The following is a 21405-nucleotide window of genomic DNA, read 5'->3' as shown; positions in this document are numbered from 1 at the left end:
CAGGTTCTTCCACTTAGAAAATGAAGACTCTCTTGGGAAAGGTTAGTCTCATCCTCTTTCGTTTGGGGGGGGGGGGGTTGTGTAAGGAAATGCCTCCTTGGCATGGTTGCCCCCTGACTTTTTGCCTTTGCTGATGCTATGTTTACAATTGAAAGTGTGCTGAGGCCTGCTAACCAGGCCCCAGCACCAGTGTTCTTTCCCTAACCTGTACTTTTGTATCCACAATTGGCAGACCCTGGCATCCAGATAAGTCCCTTGTAACTGGTACTTCTAGTACCAAGGGCCCTGATGCCAAGGAAGGTCTCTAAGGGCTGCAGCATGTCTCATGCCACCCTGGAGACCTCTCACTCAGCACAGACACCCTGCTTGCCAGCTTGTGTGTGCTAGTGAGGACAAAACGAGTAAGTCGACATGGCACTCCCCTCAGGGTGCCATGCCAGCCTCTCACTGCCTATGCAGTATAGGTAAGACACCCCTCTAGCAGGCCTTACAGCCCTAAGGCAGGGTGCACTATACCATAGGTGAGGGTACCAGTGCATGAGCATGGTACCCCTACAGTGTCTAAACAAAACCTTAGACATTGTAAGTGCAGGGTAGCCATAAGAGTATATGGTCTGGGAGTTTGTCAAACACGAACTCCACAGCACCATAATGGCTACACTGAAAACTGGGAAGTTTGGTATCAAACTTCTCAGCACAATAAATACACACTGATGCCAGTGTACATTGTATTGTAAAATACACCCCAGAGGGCACCTTAGAGGTGCCCCCTGAAACTTACCCGACTATCTGTGTAGGCTGACTAGTTTTAGCAGCCTGCCACAAACCGAGACATGTTGCTGGCCCCATGGGGAGAGTGCCTTTGTCACTCTGAGGCCAGTAACAAAGCCTGCACTGGGTGGAGATGCTAACACCTCCCCCAGGCAGGAATTGTCACACCTGGCGGTGAGCCTCAAAGGCTCACCTCCTTTGTGCCAACCCAGCAGGACACTCCAGCTAGTGGAGTTGCCCGCCCCCTCCGGCCAGGCCCCACTTTTGGCGGCAAGGCCGGAGAAAATAATGAGAAAAACAAGGAGGAGTCACTGGCCAGTCAGGACAGCCCCTAAGGTGTCCTGAGCTGAGGTGACTCTGACTTTTAGAAATCCTCCATCTTGCAGATGGAGGATTCCCCCAATAGGGTTAGGATTGTGACCCCCTCCCCTTGGGAGGAGGCACAAAGAGGGTGTACCCACCCTCAGGGCTAGTAGCCATTGGCTACTAACCCCCCAGACCTAAACACGCCCTTAAATTTAGTATTTAAGGGCTACCCTGAACCCTAGAAAATTAGATTCCTGCAACTACAAGAAGAAGGACTGCCTAGCTGAAAACCCCTGCAGAGGAAGACCAGAAGACGACAACTGCCTTGGCTCCAGAAACTCACCGGCCTGTCTCCTGCCTTCCAAAGATCCTGCTCCAGCGACGCCTTCCAAAGGGACCAGCGACCTCGACATCCTCTGAGGACTGCCCCTGCTTCGAAAAGACAAGAAACTCCCGAGGACAGCGGACCTGCTCCAAGAAAAGCTGCAACTTTGTTTCCAGCAGCTTTAAAGAACCCTGCAAGCTCCCCGCAAGAAGCGTGAGACTTGCAACACTGCACCCGGCGACCCCGACTCGGCTGGTGGAGATCCGACACCTCAGGAGGGACCCCAGGACTACTCTGATACTGTGAGTACCAAAACCTGTCCCCCCTGAGCCCCCACAGCGCCGCCTGCAGAGGGAATCCCGAGGCTTCCCCTGACCGCGACTCTTTGAATCCAAAGTCCCGACACCTGGGAGAGACCCTGCACCCGCAGCCCCCAGGACCTGAAGGACCGGACTTTCACTGGAGGAGCGACCCCCAGGAGTCCCTCTCCCTTGATCAAGTGGAGGTTTCCCCGAGGAACCCCCCCCTTGCCTGCCTGCAGCGCTGAAGAGATCCCTAGATCTCCCATTGACTTCCATTACAAACCCGACGCTTGTTTCTACACTGCACCCGGCCGCCCCCGCGCTGCTGAGGGTGAAATTTCTGTGTGGGCTTGTGTCCCCCCCGGTGCCCTACAAAACCCCCCTGGTCTGCCCTCCGAAGACGCGGGTACTTACCTGCAAGCAGACCGGAACCGGGGCACCCCCTTCTCTCCATTCTAGCCTATGTGTTTTGGGCACCACTTTGAACTCTGCACCTGACCGTCCCTGAGCTGCTGGTGTGGTGACTTTGGGGTTGCTCTGAACCCCAAACGGTGGGCTACCTTGGACCAAGAACTAAGCCCTGTAAGTGTCTTACTTACCTGGTTAACCTAACAAATACTTACCTCCCCTAGGAACTGTGAAAATTGCACTAAGTGTCCACTTTTAAAACAGCTATTTGTGAATAACTTGAAAAGTATACATGCAATTTTGATGATTTGAAGTTCCTAAAGTACTTACCTGCAATACCTTTCGAATGAGATATTACATGTAGAATTTGAACCTGTGGTTCTTAAAATAAACTAAGAAAAGATATTTTTCTATACAAAAACCTATTGGCTGGATTTGTCTCTGAGTGTGTGTACCTCATTTATTGTCTATGTGTATGTACAACAAATGCTTAACACTACTCCTTGGATAAGCCTACTGCTCGACCACACTACCACAAAATAGAGCATTAGTATTATCTCTTTTTGCCACTATCTTACCTCTAAGGGGAACCCTTGGACTCTGTGCATGCTATTCCTTACTTTGAAATAGCACATACAGAGCCAACTTCCTACAATCACATCACAACATCCCCCCTCTTTTAATAAAAAACAATTTTCATTTAACAAATACAAACAATGGAAATAACAACATTAACCTGAACAACCAAAACTGATGAGTTATTAAAACTATATACAAAGTTATTGTAAAACCAAAATACAAGGTAACAATCTACTAAAAGAATGTTGGCCATAGAAGTAGTTTTCACGACATTACAAAATCACCGAACATAGCCAGTCTACGACATTACATAATCACTGAACTTAGCCGGTCTACGGGACTCCCTGCAAAATTCCCGCTTACCCTTATCCTCCCTTTTACAGTGAGAATCCTTCTTTGCACAATTAGAAGAGTTGTGAACAACGGTTTCATTGCTACTGGTTGGACAACCTTCGTGCTCACCCCTTATTCGAACACTGGGATCTAAAGCTAAACGTGCGACACCCCACCAGCATCCATCAGACAATCTAGCTGCATTTTTGCATACTTCCAGAACTTGTTGGGGCGCTTTAAATTTGAAAAGCCTTTTCTGACTAGCAAAGGATCTTTAACTCTCACCCAATCACCAACCTGGAGGACTTTTTTCTTCGGTGTAACTCTCAACCTATTCCTTCCCATTTCATCAGAATTACCTTTTGCTGACTGCCAAACCTCCCTCACATTACTACCTTCATGAAGTAGTTCAATCATCCAAAAAGGACATAGTTCTGAGGTCGCAATCCTTCCCCTCATCAATTCAAAAGGAGTCTTGCCAGTGGCAACGTGTGGTGTTGTGCGATGAGACCAAATCAATTCTTTAATGGCTTGCCTCACAGACATGTTAGTTTTAATTGCTGCTTGGATACACTCAACAAGTACACAATTGAAGCGTTCAACAATACCATTACTTTGAGGATGATAAAGAGGCGTCCTTATGTGTTTGATACCACACCTGTTCAAAAAATGGCACATTTCTGTAGATACAAATTGTACTCCGTTGTCAGTCATTATATGTTCAGGTAATCCTTCCCGACTGAAAACATCTTTTAGACATTTAATAACACTTTGTGTAGTGGGACGTCTTATAGGAAATACCTCATCCATCTAGAGAGATGATCTACTATAACCATAAAATACCTCAAGTCTGGAGGTAGTACATGATAAGGACCAAGAAAATCTAAACCAATTTTCTGCCAAGCTCTTGCTGGTGAAGGAACAAAAGAATCACAACTTCCTTGAGTAACCAGAACTTTGTCACTTACACAACACCTGGGGCAACTCTTCACTAGCTCATCAATTTCCTTATCCATCCTTGGCCACCAGAAATCAGATCTTAACTTCCTTTTTGTGATAGTAGAACCAAGATGTCCAATATGTGCTTTGAGAATCAGATCTCTCCTAAGACACTCTGGTGGAATAAGTTTGTCACCTCTAATGAGTTTGTCACCCTCAACAGATAATTCCTCAGAAATTTTCCAAAAAGGTTGTAAATTAGGCAAGAGAGTCTTCTCTTTAGGCCACCCAGTCTTAACATAATGAATGACATCGCACAACAGTTTATCATTATGTAACGACTTAATCCAAACATCTTCATCCAAAGTCTCAGCAATGCATGCTATAAAACACTCTTCTACCTCAGTATCCCATTCAAGTTGTTCCTCTTCATCTGATATAGGTAAACGGGATAGGCAATCAGCCCTACTGTTTTTTCCCCCTGGAATATACTCAATCGAAAAATTGAACTCTAACAATTTGGCAGATAACCGGGCTATGCGAGCAGTTGAGCGTTTAATTTTTTTTCCTGATAAAATTTCCACCAGGGGACGGTGATCAGTTTTTAATACAAAATGTCTACCCCAGAGGTATTGTTTGAATTTTTCCACACTCCATACACAAGCCAGGAGTTCTTTTTCAATTACGGAATACTTCCGCTCAACTACCCGCAATGTCCTTGAAGCAATCCCAATGGTGCTTTCCTTGCCCCCATAAGAAACCTGTGTTAACACTGCGCCCAACCCATATTCACATGCATCCACAGTTACAATGGTCTTTTTACTATCTGAAAAAGGTTGTAAAACTGGCGAGTTGACAATCTGTTGTTTAATATGCTCAAAAGCCTCATTGCACTCTTTAGACCAAAAGAACAATTGCTTGCTTTTAAGCATAGCCCTAAAACATTCAGAAGTCTTAGCAAAATCCTTTAAAAACTTTGCATAAAATTCACATAATCCCAAAAAAGAAAGCAACTGTTCTTTAGTCTTAGGTACAGGAGCATCGAGAATGCTCTTCACTAATTTAGGCCTGGGGTTGACACCGTGCTCAGATAAAGCATGTCCTAGATACTCTATTTCCCGAGTTTTAAAGAGACATTTGTCTCTTCTTAAAGTGACACCTCTTTCTTCTAGAGTTTGCAAGACCCCCTCTAAAACTCTATCATGAACCGCCTCAGTGTCAGCGAAAATTAGAATATCATCCTGAAACATGACTACATTGGGATTATTGGGGAACATGTCAGTCATTAATCTCTGAAAAGCAGCAGCCGCAGATGCTAAACCAAAAGGTAATATGCAAAACTGGAAAATCCCATATGGCGTTACAAAGGCTGTGAGATAACGAGAATCAGCATCAAGCTCTACTTGGTTGTATGCCTATCTAAGATCCAACTTCGTAAACCAACTAGCAGAACCCGCTTTTGCAATTAAATCATCAATCCTAGGCAACGGAAAACTATTAACCCAAATCGCTTCATTCACACTTCTTAAGTCCACACACATCCTCAGGTCACCAGAGCTTTTCTTCGCTAGAACAATAGGAGATAACCAAAGAGTGGCCTCTACCTTCTCTATTATGCCCGGTTCACACATATCCTTCAACAACCTAGACAATTCTGCCCTTACACTAAATGGAACATTCCTCAGTTTATGCTTCACGGGGACAACACCCTGTTTTAATTTGATAGTGTGTGTGACATTAGATATTTTACCCAACTTGTCCTGGAACAATCCCTTGAACCTCCGTTGCCAAGGACAACCCACTTCAGAAGATGTTTTGATACAGTTGGTATTGCTTCTATCAATAGACACAGGTCTATTCCTTCCTGGTTTGATGATTAATTTAAAATCAGCTTGATGAATTAAGCCCAAAACGTTAATACCTTTTCTTGCCACATATACCTTCCCATGAATGGTCTCGCCAGAAATGGACAAAGTAGTCCAAAAATACCCAATCAAATCAATCTTACTCCCCTCAAACGCCAAGGTAGTAACGTCTGGAGGAAAAATAGTTTTATCACTCCAAAACTCATTGAATTTGTCAAATGAGACAATAGTAATTCGTGCTCCTGTATCCACTAACAACTTGACAGCAACACCTCCCACAAGCACCTCAATTTCAGGATCCATGACCATTTTGCTAGCAGATGACATATTGTCCTTGACAACTAATACAAGTTCATTATCATCCTGTTGCACATTTTCATTTTCAGCATCAAGAACACAACGGACACTGCCCCTCTTCCCACCTCTGCAAACACGTGAAAAGTGTCCCAGTTTATTGCAGTTCCTGCATTGTTGGTTGACCGCAGGACAATTCCTAAAGGAGGAAACATGGTTCAAAGATCCACATCTGTAACACATAGTCTTTTGGTTTACTCTGGAAGATAAGGCATTTTTCGAAAGTGGGGTAAAATCTGTTTTTTTCTCAGGACGAAACTGTTTCTTGTGATCATTGATCTGCGAATTCACCACTGCACCTGAAATGGAAACATTAGATAAAGACAATTCTAATTGCTTAGCATCCTCTAAAGAACACTCAATGCTCTTCGCTAGGTCTATGGCTTTGTCCAAAGATGGATCTTTGCACGTTAACAATTTTTCTTGGATTCTTTTAGAGTAGCATCTTGCCACAAGTTGATCTCGTATCAATTGTGAGGTAAAACTTTCGAATTCACATTTGGCAGCTAACACTTTTAAAGCAGTAATGAAAGAATCCACACTTTCATTAGGATTTTGCACTCGGGTAAAGAATTTGTATCTATGTACTACAACATTCTTAGTTTTGATGAAATACTTGTCCAGCTGCGCAACAGCCATCTCGAACTCATCTAATTCCTCTTCTTCACGTAATTCATAAACTGGTAGATGGTCAAAAATATTCTGTCCTTCCACACCCAAATAATAGCACATCAAACTTTTTTTTCTCTCAGGCCTACATTTATGGTCGTCAATGGCTCCTAAATAGGCCTTGAATGAGCGTAACCATAATCGCCATTCCAAAGGAGGATCACCTGGGTCCTGTAAAAAAGGTGATGGTGGCAACACGTTTTGCATTTCTTTTCAAAGAAAGTACAACAAAAAAACAATAAACAAAGGCAAAGGAAAAGGGAAAAGAGAAGAAAAAAAAATTATGGTTGTGTATAAACCAAAATCCCACGAAAGATGGCCTTCCAGCAAGAAGTCAATCCTTTCAGCAATCCTTCCTAGTCCAACTTCTATTTTGATGATCGGAAAGTTTCAGAGTAGAGTCCTTCTTCTCTGTTTCTTGTCATTCGTGCGAGTGCGAAGCAGCAAAAAAAAAATCAGAAGGCTTGGGAAAGCCAGCACTCGATACCAACAGCTCATGTAAGGTAGGAGCGCTAAGGTATGTATGAACAAATGCGCTCCAGGCAATGAAAAAACACGTGTGCGCGCAATGAAACACACGCTCGCCCGATGCACACGCGCCAACTAGAACACTGGTAGTGCGTTGTGCTCGCGCTGGAGATGCCGTTGGAATTAACGGTATCTCGAAGAACAAAAACACTCTGTGCTCCAAGGTCAAGCTCCGAAAACAAAATGACGTGAAGAAACTCGCCGAAAGTAGTTGAGAAATCGGCAACTGGGAAAATAAATAAATAAATAAACGAAGAAAAACATACGAAAGAGAGTACAGCCGGTCACGAACAGGATCAGCTACTGCCAGTCACGGACATCGCTCCATCCTCGTCGCCATACATGAAGTGAAGACTCCAACGAAGAAGGTTGCGGTAGGTATATGGTTTATTATCTTCAATAAACCGGTTTAAGTAAACAGAGTACAAGGGGCACAGAGCAAGGAGAAACTCGACTCTCACTCCGAGTCTGTGGCTGAGGGAGGGATCTCTGTATCTCACCACAAGGCCTTCCCCAGGAAGCCGAGAGCTGACGTTAGCCGCAGCATTAGTACGAGACAGTGGCGTAGCGTGGGGGGTGCAGGGGGGGCCGGCCGCACCGGGCACAACATCTTGGAAGAGACTAAATCCACGGGTTAGGGGGCACAAATTACTTGCCTTGCCCCAGGTTAGGGGGCGCAAATTACTTGCCTTGCCCCGGGTGCTGACAACCCACGCTACGCCACTGGTACGAGAACAGCCCCCTTTCTAGCACTGGCTAGTGGCTCGACTCCCCAGCCTCCTCGTGCATGCCCAGTCAATACCCCTGCAGGGCACGTCAAGTGGAAAGGAAATGAGCTTCACTGGTTATTTAGCACAAGGTACCTCACAGAAAAGAACGCAGAGCAGTTGAATGTTAAAACCGGGGTGCAGTTGAGAAAGTTTAGGAATACCAGGAAGCAGTTGTTTGATAAAATGTGGAGCTAGATTCCCTAAGCACTAGATTGATTCATGGACGTTATTTAGGGGTCGACCCCTGGCTCGCCTCTTGCGACCCCTAGCTTCAGAGGTTGCAAGATCAGGGCCAGGAGCACCATGGCAGTGCGTTCTCTCGTTTTCTCTCATTTCCTATAACACTAACAGCAAATAATGTTTCATTATTCTCTGTCAGTGTAATAAAATTACAATTAGCTGGACTACGGCGCTCCCTGGCAGCCGAGGAGAGTAAAATGCTTTTAAATGCGTGTTGTGTGTGTGCTTGAGGGTGGGTGTGTGTTTGCGTGCGTGCGTGTGTGTAAGTGTGAATGTGTAAGCATGTGTGTGTGAATGAAATTGAAGGTCAAAGAGGGCGTAATGTCACTTCCGCTACCCCGGGCATTTACGTTCATGGATCGATTCCTAGCCAGTTCCTCATTCTGTTCATCATCTTATTGTCCAGCTAGCGCGTGATTGTGTCCAGTGTGGTGAGTAAGACTTGTGCTTCTGCGGCACCACTAACTTGCAGTTTATTTTGCTGTAAGTTTTAGTTCCATATTTCCCACAGCACTCTCACTGTGTGCCAAGCTTCTGTAAGGTTTCTGAACTCCCACAAGTATAAAAGCGAGTACAGAACAAGCTGTTTTTACAGCTTCTTCTGGCTGAACCTTCAGAGAGTGGGTACAGAATCCCAACATGAGACTCATAGCAGTGTTAAAGCACGGCCCTTGCATTCAGCCCTGCACCTCCACTGGAGCTCACACCTGCTCTGGCCCTTGCATTCAGCCCTGCACCTCCAGTGGAGCTCACACCTGCTCCGGCCCTTGCATACACACCTGCACTTCCACTGGAGCTCACACCTGCACTTGCCCTAGCATTCAGCCCTCTACTTCCACTGGAGCTCACATCTGCTCTGGCCCTTGCATTCAGCCCTGCACGTCCACTGGAGCTCACACCTGCTCTGGCCCTTGCATTCACCCCTGCACGTCCACTGGAGCTCACACCTGCTCTGGCCCTTGCATTCAGCCCTGCACGTCCACTGGAGCTCACACCTGCTCTGGCCCTTGCATTCAGCCCTGCACTTCCACTGGAGCTCACACCTGCTCTGGCCCTTGCATTCACCCCTGCACTTCCACTGGAGCTCACACCTGCTCTGGCCCTTGCATTCACCCCTGCACTTCCACTGGAGCTCACACCTGCTCTGGCCCTTGCATTCAGCCCTGCACTTCCACTGCAGCTCACACCTGCTCTGGCCCTTGCATTCAGCCCTGCACTTCCACTGGAGCTCACACCTGCTCTGGCCCTTGCATTCAGCCCTCCACTTCCACTGGAGCTCACACCTGCTCTGGCCCTTGCATTCAGCCCTGCACTTCCACTGCAGCTCACACCTGCTCTGGCCCTTGCATTCAGCCCTGCACTTCCACTGCAGCTCACACCTGCTCTGGCCCTTGCATTCAGCCCTGCACTTCTACTGGAGGTCACACCAGCTCCGGCCCTTGCATTCACCCCTCCACTTCTACTGGAGGTCACACCAGCTCCGGCCCTTGCATTCACCCCTCCACTTCCACTGGAGGTCACACCTGCTCCGGCCCTTGCATACACACCTGCACTTCCACTGGAGCTCACACCTGCACTTGCCCTAGCATTCAGCCCTCTACTTCCACTGGAGCTCACATCTGCTCTGGCCCTTGCATTCAGCCCTGCACGTCCACTGGAGCTCACACCTGCTCTGGCCCTTGCATTCAGCCCTGCACGTCCACTGGAGCTCACACCTGCTCTGGCCCTTGCATTCAGCCCTGCACTTCCACTGGAGCTCACACCTGCTCTGGCCCTTGCATTCACCCCTGCACTTCCACTGGAGCTCACACCTGTTCTGGCCCTTACATTCAGCCCTGCACTTCCAGTGGAGCTCACACCTGCACTTCTACTGGAGCTCACACCTGCTCTGGCCCTTGCATTCACCCCTGCACTTCCACTGGAGCTCACACCTGCTCTGGCCCTTGCATTCAGCCCTGCACTTCCACTGCAGCTCACACCTGCTCTGGCACTTGCATTCAGCCCTGCACTTCCACTGGAGCTCACACCTGCTCTGGCCCTTGCATTCAGCCCTGCACTTCCACTGCAGCTCACACCTGCTCTGGCCCTTGCATTCAGCCCTGCACTTCCACTGCAGCTCACACCTGCTCTGGCCCTTGCATTCAGCCCTGCACTTCCACTGCAGCTCACACCTGCTCTGGCCCTTGCATTCAGCCCTGCACTTCTACTGGAGGTCACACCTGCTCCGGCCCTTGCATTCACCCCTCCACTTCCACTGGAGCTCACACCTGCTCCGGCCCTTGCATTCAGCCCTGCACGTCCACTGGAGCTCACACCTGCTCTGACCCTTGCATTCACCCCTGCACTTCCACTGGAGCTCACACCTGCTCTGGCCCCTGCACTCACCCCTGCACCTCCACTGGAGCTCACACCTGTTCTGGCCCTTGCACTCAGCCCTGCACTTCCACTGGAGCTCACACCTGCTCTGGCCCTTGGATTCAGCCCTGCACTTCCACTGGAGCTCACACCTGCTCTGGCCCTTACATTCAGCCCTGCACTTCCAGTGGAGCTCACACCTGCACTTCTACTGGAGCTCACACCTGCTCTGGCCTTTGCATTCAACCCTGCACTTCTACTGGAGCTCACACCTGCTCTGGCCCTTGCATTCACCCCTGCATTTCCACTGGAGCTCACACCTGCTCCGGCCCTTGCATTCAGCCCTGCACTTCCAGTGGAGCTCACACTTGCACTGGCCCTTGCATTCACCCCTGCACTTCCACTGGAGCTCACACCTGCTCTGGCCTTTGCATTCAACCCCTGCACTTCCATTGGTGCTCACACCTGCACTGGCCCTTGCACTCAGCCCTGCACTTCCAGTGGAGCTCACGCCTTCTCTGGCTCTTGCATTCACCCCTGCACTTCTACTGCAGCTCACAACTGTTCTGGCCCTTGCATTCACCCCTGCACTTCCACTGCAGCTCACAACTGTTCTGGCCCTTGCATTCACCCCTGCACTTCCACTGGAGCTCACGCCTTCTCTGGCTCTTGCATTCACCCCTGCACTTCCACTGGAGCTCACACCTGCTCCGGCACAGGCACCAGTGACTCACTACTAGAGGATTTGAATCAAATTAACTGGTTGGTTCATGCAGCATCTCAGTCTCTAGCAACCGCACTTACTGCTGCGTAATGGGGGAGGGTGACGCCTAATCCTCAAAGAGCAGAAATATCTCCATGCTCCTGGTAACTGACGGGGAACTTTTATCCTGGTGGGGGCAGAGGTTGGCATGGGAAAGTAGTTGTTTTATTCTAGTTGCCAAGTGGGTGCATGGAGGTGATAGAGGAATTAGGGCAGATGGTCTGCAGTGCACGAAATGTGCAGACACTGCTAATGGGACAGCACCAATATTCTTGTATTAAAAAGTCCGTCCATTTAAAGCCATGGTGCTGTGTATAGCTTACAGTTCCTACTCCGAGCAAGTGACAACTGTGGAGATGTACAGGTGCCACTTCTCTCCTCTTCCATCTTCTGTCACGCGGAGGACAGTGAGCTTTAGTGAACGCTGGTGGGTGTACCACGGCCCATGTGTCCGTGGCAATGGCTGCTCTGAATGTACCTACCACGTGAAGTCCAAACTATTAGTTAAGTAATCAAAATGAAGACCCCTAATACAGCCAGTGGTAGTTCCTCTGTGGGAGCGGAGGAGCATTGCCTCTCTCCCCCAGGTTTGCATTGGGAGCATGTGCTGATGTCCCAGAGACTGCTGGGACACCAACACCATTGGGAGAGGACAGCGAGGTGAGCAGTGGCAGCAGGAAGTGGTATGTTTCTTTTTTTTGTTAGTTTACTTTTTATTTGTTTTCCCACCTCCATCCCCCCTTCTTCCGCCCAGCCCCCCTCATTGAGATTTGTGGCGGCCACCACTGACAGCAAGGTTGGCATTAAGCATTCAGGAAGGGTGGGTTTACATAAAGTATGGGAGCTGGTTTCTGTAAAATATAAAAAAGCTTGGGAATGTCCTTCTCAATACAGCCTGCCCACGTAGGCCTCTGGTCTTCCCTACATCTCCCTGTAGAGCCAGAGACCAGAACACTGCAAAACGTGTCACACCTGAGGGGCACAATGACCGTCTCTTTTAGGATGATTTTAAAATGGGGCAGCCCCCCTTTTAAACCCTATTTTTTCCTGTATCCTGTCCCTCTGATAGACCTAAACAAAATGTCACGAAAAGTACACTTAGTCCCCAAAGATTGTGGCTTATTATCTTCTGTTCATCAAAACTAACAATTTTAGACTGCACAAATGTCACTAGTCGCGGGTGAAATTTCAATTACGCTTCAGCAAGTATCACATTCGTGGCAATATGAAAGCACAAGGACAGTCAGAACGCAAGCTGCTGTAGATTGCGCACTTCTGGTTGGGAGGCTCTTTTGTTGCAATGAAATGGGCGATCACATCCAAAATGGACGCAAATGCATATTGCGTAAAATGCTGGATTTGCATTTTGCCTAATTATTAGTAATCTCACATAATGTAATTACACAAAAGCAACCCTTAATCATTACTAGACCAGCCTTGCCAAGTCAAAAAAAGAGTATGCTTCTCTACAAGGCCCAGCCTCTTTGTTTACAAAGGTGCTGGCCTGCACACGCATTCTTACTCGGAAAAAATCACGGAAAATGAAAAATTAGTGGTTTCATTTTAAGCCCCAACAATTCCAAACTTCAGCAGCCGCCCTTGTCGGTTTCCCTTGCTGCATCTGACCGGTGCCCTTGGAACCCAGCACAACTGACCGCCCAACCTGCTCTGTAAGCAGGTCCCTGCCTGCCCCTCGGCCCAATGCTTAATTTGTGCTTGTTGTTTCCGGTGCTGAGCACCGGCACTTATTTGTGAGGGCCGGGGCTTATTCTTATGCCTCAAGCATTTCCTGCGAGCAAAAGACACATATGTGAAAGGCGGAAGAAGGAAAAACTAAAAAGCGTCATAAAGGGAGAAAGTAGAAAGTTGCAGGATGAGCTGAAGGGGCAGGGGTGGTGGTAAATGGATTGAGGAGGTGGCTTCAGGATTACGCTGCCTCAGTATTCAGTGCTGGTAGATTTAATTACAGCAGCCTCGTGTTTAAGAGAAGCGCTTTGAGCACCGGCACCTCTTTATTTACAAATTAAGCACTGTCTCGGCCTACCTGGGAAATGCCAGGGTGCCTTCTGGCCAGCCGGGCCCTGCTTTGAGTGCAAGTTTTTAGACTGCATTACCTGTTCGACGCCCTCCAGCCCGCAGCAGCTTCTCTCACAGGTGCGCCCGGCTCGGCTCCTCGCGTGTCAGGGTATCCCACGCTGTTAACGTGTACAATGAAGGAAGGATAGCCAATGAACTTGGCTTCCTCATTGGCCCACAAACCACGGGTCAGGCCACGCCCCCTCGTCATTCCTGGCTTTTTCTTTCGGATGTTTGCATTCTTCAATAGTAAGAGCCAGCGGAATTAAGTGCTGCGCAGGTCATGGGATCCAGGTAATATCACCCTCTTTCCTAAAATAGCAAAAAAAGGAAAAGCGTTTAATTATTTTTCCGTGTCACAAAAAGTGATAACCTCTAAGGCGAACGAATGAGTAGATGTATGAAGCCTCCAGTCACCCTTGGCGCATGACCCGCGAGCTTTAGTTCAGCTAAATCCCTTGGGGGGGGGGGGGGGGGGATGGATGGTAGGTAGGTAGGTAGGTAGGTAGATAGGCAAGATGCCAACGTCTGCGCCAAGAGGTCGGGGTCCCCGTTGATTACATCCAAGAGCTATTGGCAACAGCCGAGGCTTGGGCTCTCTGCCCTGGAAGTTTGAGAGAACCGGTCGAACAACTGCAGGGAGTGACCAGTGACCAGTGACCCCAGAGCCGTTCAGCCGAATCAGGCGTAGATCTGTACTGGCAACAGAAACAGGACGCGACGAATAGTGAGAGGAGGAAACAGTACTTGATAAGTGTCCCTGAACTTGAGCCGTTCTCCCTTACTTGTGGCAGGGGTCGTGTCGCCAGACAATTCACAGAAGAACCGAGCAGATTGCTCCACATCACAGGGACACTCATTTTCCGTTTACAAAGCATCAGGTGTCTTGGTCCAATTAAAACGAGCCAAGACTACAACTCCCAGAATGCACTATTATGCAAAAGCGAAGTCCAGAAAATGGAAAAGTGATGCCCACTGACATGGAGCCATCTGGTCGCCACATCTGTGTTCCAGAGCACGAGCCGAGACATCAAAAGATTCGGCATGTAAATGCCACTGAAAGTGTCATGCTAATATATAAAAATAAAAAATAAAGAAATTAAAAACAGGCGATTTTTTTTAACCCAGTCTGAACATAGCGCTGCAGTAATCGTTTTTAAACTGCCAAGAGTGAACCTAAAAAAATGTCAGTATGACACTTGTATTGTACAGCTGAACAATGCTGGTTTTGTTTTCTTGGTATGTAGAGCAACGTTAATGTCTATGACACCTTACACTCGTTAAGTTTATACATACTGCACTTCCGTTTTTTGGTATAGTCAGTGCTTTAAATGGGCCGGTACTGAGTACCGGCAGTTTTTTATTTTGAGAGGGAGAGTACCTGCACTTTTTCAGAAAAACGTAATACTTTCAATTGGAGAGTACCGGCACTTCTCAGAAACAAGCAGGTACTCCGGTACAGAGTACCTGGAGTTCTATTTTTCCATTTCGAGCACGGGGGATAGTACACAACCAGAGCTCCATTCGTTCATCGTGCTCTCAGACTAAATAAGTACTGAAGGAAATTGACTTGTGCAGGATCACACAAGTAGGGTAGCCAAGATTTTTAAACTGGGATTTGAACCCAGGTTTCCTATTCACATACTGTGTAATGCAGTCACAGGAAGGATATCTCCTTCTCTACCCCATTTACCTCCTAAGTGCAATATCTGTGTTGAATGTATGCCCTAATTAGTACACTCTTTTAAATAATTATAAGTATCACATATTAATTCAGTTTGACGCACTGTATGTATAAAGTTTTGTTGGAAATGGCCCTTCCTGGAGGGTTATTCCCAAACTTTTTTCCTCCTGTTTTTCCGACTCTTTTTTTTGTTGGCTTTAGGACTCTGGGCACTTTACCTCTGCTAATCAGTGCTAGAGTGCATGTACTCTCTCCTCTAAACCTGGTATAATTGGCGTAGACCTATTTGGCTTATTTAATTTACCTGCAAGTCCCTTGTAAAGTGGTATACCATATAGCCAGGGCCTTTAAATTAAATGCTACTAATGAGCCTGCAGCTCAGATTGTGCAACCCACAGAAGTAGGCTTTCAAACTTGTCAGGCCTGCGCCTGCATGTGTAGCTTGATGCCACATTGACTTGGCAAGTCAAACTACTTGCCAAGGCCTAAGCTCACATTTTAATACAACTAAGTCACCCCTAAGGTAGGCCCTAGATAAGTCCCATTGGCAGGGTGATGTGTATGTGCTGTGTATGTGAATGGTAGGACATATATGTTTATGTATTACATGTGCTAGTAGTAACAAACAGCCTATTTTGTTTTTCACTACTGTGAGTGCTGCTCCTCTCCTAGGTTTGCATTGAGAGTTCCCTTATATATGTCTAAGTGGTGATTTCTGATCTGTGAGGAGTTAGCATTGGCATGTTTGGTATGTCTGGAATGGTAGTGAGAAATCCTGCTTACTGGTGTACGTGGATTTTACATGACTGTTTTAGAAATGGCACTTTTTGAAAGTGGGCATTTCTCTGTGCTTATACCTCTAGTGCTTTGCAGCCTGCCTCAAATCCACATCTGGGGCAGAGTGACAGCTCCACTTGGTGCATACTTTCCAGACAACCATCACACAGGAGGGGCTAGGTGGGACAGAACAGGCATCTGCATACTGATAGTCATCCTGGGGAGAAGGATGCTCGTTCACACATTACATGTGAACATGCTGTGTCCTGCCCTTGCACAATGGACTGATTACCCCCTACTGATGTCTGGAGACAGGACTGACTTTAAAGGGTGTGGTACTTAACTTAAAAGGGCTCTTTTGAAGTTACCCCCTGAGCAAAGGCATTTTTGGAGTATAAGTACAGGGGCTCTGGCACCATGATGGAGAGAACACTTTTGTAACTGGGACTGAACCTCTGTCAGAAGGGCCCCTCTGGACTGTTTTCCTGTTTGTTACCTTGGTGCCTGATTGGTGTGCTACTTAAAGGACTCAACTGAACTGCTTTTTTGCTTGTTGCCCTGCCTCCAGCCTGTTCCCTGACCCTGGACTACTTAGGCATTGCTGGATTGTCAGGAGGAACTGCCACTACTTGCTTTGGTGAGCTGGCCTACTGCCCCTCTAGTGCTCTCATCTAGGTGTTCTACCAGGGCTTGGTGGCCTGCCCTGTTGTCTATCCAGATAGTGTGTTGGATGCGCTGACTTCAGTCCCTTGCCTGCCTCATCCATAGCAGCCAGTGGTGAGGTCTTAATCCCTCCCTCCTGTGTGGGTGAAGTGCTTCCATCATGCTTCCGTCGTCCTACTGGTGGCCCAGCACGAGGAGACCGGCTGGAGCACCAAGCTACCAAAGGAAAATCCTCCAGGAGCGCCCCGGAGTGTCATGCGCTCCGTGCACGCACAGGCAAGGCAGCGTTTACACTTACCTGGCACACCGGATATGATAGGGTTTGTCACTGTGGGTCCCGCTCCTGAGGCCTGCCACCATACCAGCCATCAAGACACAACCGAGGGAGCCGTGTGGCCGCCCAGAGTGTTGGGCACCCCTCACACTCACCGACTGGGATTGTGGGTGGAGGCCGGCCTGACAGCCCGTCTCTACAGCCCAGTGGGTAGTCCTGTAGGCAGGAAAGATCAGGGAGGTCTACCAGCTAAGGGTGGCAGTGTCTGCATCTCTGGGGGTGGTGCACCTGGAGAAATCTATTTCGTTTTTGTTGTCTCCTGGCATGGTGAGTCCTCGATGGTGGTCCCCACACCTCCCCCACCCACACACACACTTAAAAAAAAAAACCTTGTCACTTTTGGGAAACCTGGAGATTGCTCATTGACAGTGATAGTCATGCAGCTGCTGCTACGCCCTGCGTGGGGCATCATTCCCACATGCAACTTGACAGGAGTGCAGGGGCACCACACCCTGTGTGTAAGGATGGCATTGGGTGATTTACATGTTTTCTTCATTATCTGTGGTATTCCCAGCACTAATATATGGATGTATGTCGTTTCTGCCATGCCTTATCCAGGACAACAAATGCTACCAAAGGGGACTGCATAGAATGCACAGTAATGTTTTATGATGGGTGCAACCTAGATAGCCTTTTTGCCTTTTGCGCTCATTATGATCTGTGCCCTGTGTCCATTTGGCGAAGTAATTACTGATGAATGCCATTACTGGTATAGTGATGTAGCCGTATAATATAGAAGCATATTTTTAAATGCTCCTGGTGACACTTTGTGAGGTATGAGTTGTGCTATAATGTCTCATGCCCTGATGTTGTGATACCTGACAATGTTATTCCTGCCTCACCAAGATAATGAGCACTACTTCAGTGATATGCTACGCACACTATTTATGATCAGGTGTTTTTGGTCCTATGAAATATACACTACAAAAAGCATATTTTTTATTTTCCTGTGTGGAGTCTCTTTTGTGGTGTATTTATTATGTTACTGGTGTGAGGGTATTACGCAAACGCTTTACAAATGACCTCAGGGGATAAGCCTCACTGTTCTGTGCCAAGCTACCAGGGGGTGAGCAAAGGTTATCTTTAGTGTGTAACATACTTGCCCTGACTAGAGTGGTGGGTTCTGCCTGGCTTAGGTGCATACCCTTGCTAACCAGAAACTACATTTCTAACAAGACTCCTTTCTGAAAAAAGTACAAAGTTAAGTGTAAGGGAAGGTGGGAGATATGTTCATGTGGGAGTCGAACCCCAATAATCATCTGAACCCCAATAATTATGACACCCCAATTTTTAATTTGGCAGTTCACCTCTGAGGTCACTTGTTTATCTTGTGGTAAGAGGCTACACTCCTCATCAATAACACAAATTTAGCGAGGTAAAAACCAGAATCAAAATTAGTATCATTTATAACTGAGTTTTCGATCAAAACTAGGGTTAAATAGATTAATGACAGAATTGTTATTAAGAATACACAAATCTGCCTCAAAGACTCAAGTACAGAAATTCAAAATCACAAAACAGCAGAGTCCCTATTCAAACAAGAATATAGGTAAATTCTAAGTATCATACTCATAAAGAGTACTGGCAGCATCTCAAGTGAAATAGTCTCAGAATAATCGGACAGTCTTGGGAGTAAAATGGAAAGTCACCTATGAACCTTCAAAACCAGGGATTTTTATACACAATGTATGCATAACATGCCAAGTCTGAGGTCACTTGGCATGTGCATGGGCAATGCAGTGACCCCCCCTGGGGCCCCCTGCGCCCCTGGGGGTCCCTGCACCCATTCTCCATCAGCATTTTCATGGCGGTGGTACCGCCTTGTAATCGCTAGCGGAGAAGGGGGTCGTAATCCCCACAGCAGTGCTGCTTGATTAGGACCACCACCACCTCCAGACCGCCGGGATCTCTGATCCTGGCAGAACTCGCGGTTCCCTGGCGGCCCGACCGCCAGGGTTGTGATGTGGTGCTCGGACCGCCACGTTGGCTGCAGTCTGACCACCATCCGCATCCATTTTTAAATGTCTTATAATTTTCTTATTTTTAACTCTCCAAAAAATTAGTTTGAAGCCAATGCACATTTATGCACAAAGATATAACTCTTGACAAGAGGAAGCAGGAAAAAGTTAAAATACAAAAATTAATGTCTAAACAGCAACTCTTTCGGAGGGTCTCACTTCCCTTAGGACCACAAGTCGATTAATTTAAAATATGACATCTGTCTGTAAGTAGCTTCCTGCACCTCTAAAAAAACAAATCTACTCACCTTCATTTTAATAGAAGATTAAAAACCTTCAATGTCTATCAATATGTTACTATTTTAACAGGGTGGGTGGTAACAAATGACAGTGAAGATGGGTATCATGAGTAAGCAGATGTGGAAAGGGGGTAGTTTACTAATGGAGGGATCTCTCGCTCGCTTCAGCTATTTTTAGCCAATTAAAAAATATATTAAGCCTCAATTGACCAAAAACCCAGACATTCTTCCTCACATTTGTAACCAGCAGGTTCCATAGCCACATTGACCCCTCAGTGCTCATTTAAGCCACAGGAACTGCTTTAAATTCAAGAGCTCATATTCCAACATATTCTATATTCTACTCTTGAATACAGAATGTTAGCTCTCGAGCTGCTCATTAGATCTCTCCGGTGAAGCTCCAGTAGATCACTGGGAAGCCAAATGACAGACTCCTGCTGGGGCTGGAGGTACATGTCTCAGGATGCCAGACATTGTTCTGACATGGATGAGAAGAGTATTTCAGAATGTATAGAACGCGCCTCCTCGTTTTTGCTTTCTAGAGCAGGAACCATAATTTGTACGAACAAATGAAACCCCTCATTTTGTTTCTTGTACCTATTTTTAACACCAGCAATATACTCCAAACTGAATTGAAATTCTTGCAGTCTATAATGCCATTTAGCAATCCTAGGCATCGCTTTGACAGCTCCCTTAGTTGAAAACAACTTGACCAATGGCTTATGATCTGTGTATCAGGTGGCGACGAGCTTTGGGCCACGTTGTTTCCAGCAGCGTAGCGTCTTCCTAATTATGCTACCCAGAGAGTGTCCTAGTGGGCGACAGCCTTTGTTTTTGCTCCGGAGAAGGGAGTGGGGAGCGGTTCTTTGAGGAGGCAGTAGCAGCGTTCTTTGAGGGCAGAGAGCTGTTGCGGGCCTCTGAGGAGGTAAGGAGAGCCGGATTTGGGGCAGGAGCGAGGGAGCAGAGCACGCGGCGCACAGAGAACGCGTGGATGTGAGCGTGGTTCCGTTGTTTGGACTACGCGTATCCACGGCAACCCGGTTTCTAGAAGCACACGTCACAGCTGTGCTATTGCCTGGATACTGTATCAACTTGGAGGTCAGCGCGAGGGCGCTGGTTTGTGTACTATGGCAACGTTTTTTATCCACAATATTGGGCATCGGGAATAGTGCAAATTACAGTGATTTGCACACTTCTATGGAGTTATTTGGAGTCATTGACGACTGCAGTGATTTGCACACTTGAGTGCAGATTACAGTGATTTGCACACTTTTTGGAACATATTGATTTGACAGTTGTGAACTACGTTATATTTCATATGACATTCATGCTTACACTGATTTGCACACTTAAGTGCAGATACAGTGATTTGTACTTAAACTCCGGTTTCAAGGTTTTGCATATTTTTGCCATTTAGGAAAAGAAAATGCAACAAGCAGTCATTCCTCCGGTTCCATTTTTGTCATCTGCAGGTTTACCTCCTTTAGAATGGGAACAATGGAAAGAGGGGTTTGAAGCATATTTGGATGCAATTGAAGGGAATGTTTTCACACAAAAAAAAAAATTGCTTTGTTGAAACATTCTTTAGGTATGGAGGGCAGGAAAATATTACAACATTTACCAACTGTACCTGTGCTGGGAGAAGGTGATGAGACTGATGAGTATGAGGCAGCTATAAAAGCTTTAGATGCACGTTTTAAAAAGAAAGGGAATGTCATAATGGGACGTCACAAATTTTATAGGATGCTGCAGATGCAAATTAATCCATTGAAAGTTTTGCAAGTGAACTGAGAATATTAGCTGCAACTTGTGATTTTAAAGCGTTTGAAGAGGAAGTGATTCGAGACCAAGTGGTTGAAAAATCGAATAATGTGAAAGTGCAAGAGAAGCTATTAACTATAGAGAATCTTACGATGGCTAAAGCTATAGAAGTGGCCAGCACCATTGAGTCTACGACAAAGTTTATGGAGCAAATGAACATGAAGTTTGAGGTGCAAAGTGTACAATCACAATGGAGCATCAAACAGACAGAAAAGAGTGTTACCGCACTCAGTGACACCAAGAGGAAGCCATTAGAATGTTTTTGTTGTGGAAGTAGAAGGCATTT

At 46.8% G+C, this 21405-nt stretch overlaps 2 protein-coding genes across 5 annotated transcripts in view; one reads left to right on the top strand and one right to left on the bottom strand.

Moving 5' to 3' along the window:
• Positions 1-13748, bottom strand: part of GGT1 (gamma-glutamyltransferase 1) — a 400159-nt gene extending 386411 nt beyond the window's left edge. Inside the window, exon 1 of one of the 4 annotated variants that reach the window (XM_069215124.1) lies at positions 13622-13748. The gene's annotated coding sequence lies outside the window, so the exon portion shown is untranslated. The remainder of the gene's footprint in view (positions 1-13621) is intronic. The other 3 variants (XM_069215125.1, XM_069215123.1, XM_069215130.1) reach the window with 3 other exon arrangements.
• The window catches only part of LRRC75B (leucine rich repeat containing 75B), a 98698-nt gene that overhangs the window by 42546 nt on the left and 34747 nt on the right, over positions 1-21405 (top strand). The window lies entirely within an intron of this gene.

This window comes from Pleurodeles waltl, chromosome 11 (genome assembly GCF_031143425.1).
Source record: "Pleurodeles waltl isolate 20211129_DDA chromosome 11, aPleWal1.hap1.20221129, whole genome shotgun sequence".
In the NCBI taxonomy this organism is placed as follows: domain Eukaryota; kingdom Metazoa; phylum Chordata; class Amphibia; order Caudata; family Salamandridae; genus Pleurodeles; species Pleurodeles waltl.
Note: the sequence above shows the minus strand (reverse complement) of the source record. Positions and strands in the feature narration are given on the sequence as shown.